We start from the raw sequence: 5321 nt of genomic DNA, 5'->3' as shown, positions 1-5321 counted from the left end.
TTTCTGCGCCGCACCTCACTAATTTCAAAAGGCTCTAGATGAAGTTATACAGGTTTTTTCAGCATGTTTTAAAAATATATATATATATATATATATATATATATATATATATATATATATATATATATATATATATATATATATATATATATATATATATATATTTTTTTTTTTTTTTTTTTTTATATATAATGTTCTAGTTACAGATTAACAAGATCTCTACATTATTAACAAGAGAAACATTGTTGGGAACCCAGCTAATAGTTTCTGTGGCCTTTGAAAACAGTGGTGGTGAGAGAGAAGAGCGCTTCTGAATGCGTGCCTTATATGCGCTGTACACACCGAGCCGCAGCCAGTCCCGTGAAATGATATCAGCCATCATTGGTCCGTATTCTCAAATGTTTGGGAGTGTTATCTCAGGTGTATCTGACATTCTTTAGTGGACGTCATCGCGGCTTTCCAGCGTTTTCATGGTTCTAGTGAGGAAAAAATTTCGTGAGAACCCGACTCATCCTCTTTGTGGCCTTTGAAAGTAATCCTGACGAGAATCCAAAACTAACCTAACCGAACCTATCCGAGCAGAACAGACCCCGATCTAATATAACCGAACAGAACCCACCTTAACCAAACCTAACCGAAGGGAGCCCAGCCTAAGCTAACCTTACCGAATCTAACCTATCCGAACCTAACCAAACTTAACCAATTATTTCACCGCTGCTCCATTTTTACTGTGACCAGCTAGCTAGTCATAACGCAGACGACAGACATGGTTAGTTGGGTTCTCATGGGTGCTTCTATTGGCGGTGCAGAATCCTTTGTTCAACTACCGCATGAATCATGATAAGCACTGTGGAAAGGACGGTCAGCTCCACTACAGCAGGACAGTAAGAGTCACCGAAAGGATGTGAAGCTAAAGTGTCAGAGGTTCAAGTCTTAGGTGGAAGGAAACCATCTGGACTGAACTCCTGTCACGCTGAAGCCTTCATAAGCCTCCACGGGTTTTTGAAGATTTTTTTTTTTTTTATGATTCTATTGATAGATTAACATTTCTACATTACTGACAGGTGAAATTCTTTTAGAACCCGGCTAGTCACCTCTATGGCGTTTGGAAATAATTGTGTGAGAGAGCAGAGCACTTCTGAATACGGAACAGTGACTCATGGCTTGCCAGAGGACGCCAAACAAAGGCCCTCAAACAGGAGAAAGACAAGAAGCGTATGTATCAGTGAGTAAATAAACAAGGGATAAACAATAATAAGGAAGGAAAATGAACTTGCATACATACTATCAGAGAGAGAAAGAGAGAGAGAGAGAGAGAGAGAGAGAGAGAGAGAGAGAGAGAGAGAGAGAGAGAGAGAGAGAGAGAGAGAGAGAGAAGGAACTGCGGCAAAATTGGCAAAGGAAGGGAGTCACAGAGAAAGATGCAAGGGACAGAAACAACTGGAGGAGACTCGTACATGGCACATTTAGAGAAACGGCGAAAGAAGAAATACGTCATGTTATTTGATTAGTGAATATGACTATACCTTTCTTCCAGGCGGGGAATGACCTCAGCGTGATGCACGAGGCCAGTGGGTCTGCTGAGTGTGAAGAGCTGCGTCCGGCGTGGTGATGGTTTGCGTGGGCACTAGACGAGTTGTGGTAATCCACCGCGAGCTGCCAGGATGCGTGCGTGATACCAAGTACTTATATTTCTGAAGTTCTGAAATATTCCCGATTCTGTTACATTCAAGAAAACGCAGACTTTACAGTGCCCGGGCTCTCACCTGAATTATTTTCAAAACCCATATTAGATTATTAGTCCTGTTTCCATTGGTGTTTCTCTGATTGATCCTCGTTAAGTTATCGCTTTAATCATGGAAACTCTCTCGATAATCCCAATCATTTCCACTACAGCTTGTCGTACTCGTAAGTAGTCACGATAAGGCGCTGAATTGTTTGAGAACACGGTCCCTTGCAATAATTGTTGCCGAGAGAGAGAGAGAGAGAGAGAGAGAGAGAGAGAGAGAGAGAGAGAGAGAGAGAGAGAGAGAGAGAGAAAGAGAGAGAGAGAGAGATGAAACGAAAGATTAAATAAGCAAACAGACAAGGCGGTCATGACAGAATTTGGGTGGGAGCGTATAATGGTGTGTTGCGTGCGTGACTTGGTGAATATTGTGTAGAACAGACTGATAGAAGTGGCACTTGGGGAGGCGGCGCATGAAGACTGTGGCTACTTTCAGCACCATCCTTGCTGCACTGGTGACACCTGTGGGCGGTGCTGTGTATGAGATGCAGAGCCAATCAACACCAGGGCAAGGTCATTCTGTTGATTTCACAGATGGCATATGCACATGCACTGTGGGGAAAAATGGAGTACCTTGAAAGCACCAAGCTGCAGCTGCAGAGCACAGCATGTCAGCTCTGCCGCAGGTGTTGCCACTCTGCAGGAAATAGAACGTGGCTGGCAGGAGTGGCACTAGGACGAGAAAATCTCCCCGATGGGAGCTTTTTTTGCAGGACTGCAACAGGGAATTCCTGCAACTGAAAAAGAAGATACGAGGGGAGTAATACCCACGATGTGCGAAGAGCAGAGAGTGTCACCCTCCAGCGCAGGCTCCTTCTCCTTGACAGGCTTCTCCACAAACATCTCCTGACTCTTCCCACGTGACAGAAAGTTTACTCATTCTTGTGAAAAGATTTGGGAATGAAGACACCAAGGAAGCACTTGAAGAAGTGCAGAAGACTTTGTCTTCAATAAAGTTCTTAGGCTTATCCATACACGCTTATACGTAAAGGAAAGCCAGAATCAACCACGAAAATAAGATGAATAACCTCCAAAATGCCTTAAGTAAATTGAAGGGTACAGGCCCGTTCACAGCACCCACCTTGAACTCATGACGTCATCAAACCCAGACGGAGACCTTCCCTCCTGCCTCCCCGTGTCTCCTTGTCAATATTTCCCTCAGTTTCCAGGGTTTTCCAGGAATTTACATGTGTTTTCAGACTGAAATGCGTTGATCGTAGTAGAAGGAAGAGGAAGAAATGAGAAATGGAAGTGTGAAAGTGAGTGTAGAAGTAGTAGTAGTAGTAGTAGTAGTAGTAGTGGTAGTAGTAGTAGCAGCAGTGGTAGTAGTAGTAATTGTTGTTGGTGGCATAGCACTATTATTATTTCGGCTGAAGGACGGATGTGGGAGTAGGTGGGTGTATGGAAGGGTGGATTGGGTAGATAGCTAGTTGGGTGGATTAATTGCTCTGTGTGTGGGTGAAATGTTGTGCTGATGGATAGGTGGATGGGTGAGTGAATGGTTAGGTGGAAGGGTGAGTGGGTGGATGGATGCGGTGATCGCCGGCTGTGTTAATGCAGGGGCTGGTCAACGCTCCCACAGTTATCTGGAGAAGCACACTCTAAAACCGTCTCTCGTGATACATCTTGATGCACTGTACTTAAATGCTACAAAACATTGATCCTAAGTGTTTATGGTAACAGTGTCCACGGAATCTGGTGATGCACATTCTACACAACAGTTATTATAAGCTAAATACTCGCAACAAGGCTCTCAGTGTTTTCATATCTATTTCTAGTCTTCTGCCACATAATTAGTTTGAAATATTTTCCACTGGTTTCTACAGTGACTCATGTTTTATCTAGCAAATCCAAAAAAGGCATTATTGCAGTTTCAACCAATACACTGTACGTAAGTATAGCCCCTGGCAGGGTCTACATCTCACTGTTTGGAGCATTTCTAGCCTTATTTTACCCTGTCGGAAATTAATAACAACTTCAGATGAGAATGTCAAAGATCAAGTCAATTCTAGCTCAGGTCCGCCAGCAGTCGTCTCTCGTAGGATGGTGAGTGTGTTCGTATGTTTGTCATCAACAGTGCGCGTGCGCGATGGTGACGTGACGTTGACACACGTGTTAAGACTTGTGATGACGTGGAGTTACCTGCTGCGAAACAGGTCACACGGAAATTTGACAGCCAATCACATGTAGGCACGTGTGTTTAGAGGAGGAAGGAGCACCCGGGACTGTCTGTGGTGCGTCACTTTCACCATGGACACGGAAGAGAGACGTGTGCTGGCTGTCAATATATGAAGTGGCAGTTTACCGTAAGTTCCCTCAAATTCTTCCGGTATTTTTCGTTAAGTAATTACTACTGGTATGTAGTGATGACTGACAATGTAGGAGGTGGCAAAATGTTACGTTACGTCAGTTTACCTTGTGTGTGGGTTAGGAGGTTAGGTTAGTGACCTTAAGGGAGAGTCCAAGAGAGACGAAGCTCTCCCCGGTTAGGTTAGATTGGTTACGTTGGGTTAAGATAATGTAGAAAAATCCCGTTTTCGAAATATGCTGCTTGTCATCCTGAAACTTTTTCTGGAATGTCAAAAATGCCTCGTTTCGGCTTTCCCCACACACACACACACAAAAAAAAAATATTAATAATGATAATCCCACCAGGTTCCTATGCTTCCTGGTTTTAGTGAAAGAGATAAAGAGGATAGAAGCATTGGTTGAAACTGCGAATTTACCCCCTAAGAGAGTCGAGCAAGTATTATTTGTACTGACAGGATATTGTGACAGCCTAAACCGCGCGGTGATGAAAGGAACACTGAGCGATATCAGACATGCCGGTTTCTCCAAAACACCCAACAAACCTGAGGCGACAGATACCACTTTGTAATGGTGCTGTAAAACCCTAGTCTGTACATGTGTTGTGGTTGTTGTACAAACATGTCAGGAAAGAACCAAGGTGTGAAAGGAAGGGTTGTATTTCCAGAGAAGAAAGCGACAACTCAGGGAAGACATTGGGGGACAGGATGTAAACAGACCAGCGGCACCTTAGGGAAAACGTCGAGACGCACAATATCAACAGTCTTTACCAGTGCCCCGCTAACATTTGGCATCAAAACATGGTTGTTGCTTTCATGTGTACCAGAATTTATATACGGGTATGTTAACTGTATAACTTGAATGGATACAGTAAGGTCATATAGAGAGGGAAAAAAAAAAGTATTCGTCCCAGGGTGGTGATACATCCCAGACCCGAAATAATGTACACAGTATTTACCTAATTTTGCCATTTTTCTTGCTCTCTGCTTGATGATGGTGGCTAAAATTGTTCCTTATATTCTATTACTTGGTTTGATAGCACGCAAATGACGAAGATTTTTTTTTTTTTTTCCAGCCGACCAACTTTTGTGTAAAATTCAGTTAGCAAGCGTTACCCAGTATTTTCAGTCATTTATCCATGTCTCTGACGAACCCTGGAACTTCCTGGCTGTTTTGTATTCCCTCTTTCCTATGACTTGAACTCTTGCAGGAGGGAGCTTTCAACACA

At 43.3% G+C, this 5321-nt stretch overlaps 1 protein-coding gene across 8 annotated transcripts in view; it reads right to left on the bottom strand.

Moving 5' to 3' along the window:
• Positions 1 to 1843, bottom strand: part of LOC135104978 (uncharacterized) — an 11506-nt gene extending 9663 nt beyond the window's left edge. For 4 of the 8 annotated variants that reach the window (XM_064012830.1, XM_064012831.1, XM_064012832.1 and 1 more), the window contains exon 1: positions 1527 to 1843. The gene's annotated coding sequence lies outside the window, so the exon portion shown is untranslated. The remainder of the gene's footprint in view (positions 1 to 1526) is intronic. The other 4 variants (XM_064012826.1, XM_064012827.1, XM_064012829.1 and 1 more) reach the window with 1 other exon arrangement.
• Between the last annotated feature and the right edge of the window lie 3478 nt (positions 1844 to 5321).

The sequence above is a fragment of the Scylla paramamosain genome, chromosome 11 (assembly GCF_035594125.1).
Source record: "Scylla paramamosain isolate STU-SP2022 chromosome 11, ASM3559412v1, whole genome shotgun sequence".
Taxonomy (NCBI): Eukaryota; Metazoa; Arthropoda; class Malacostraca; order Decapoda; family Portunidae; genus Scylla; species Scylla paramamosain.
Note: the sequence above shows the minus strand (reverse complement) of the source record. Positions and strands in the feature narration are given on the sequence as shown.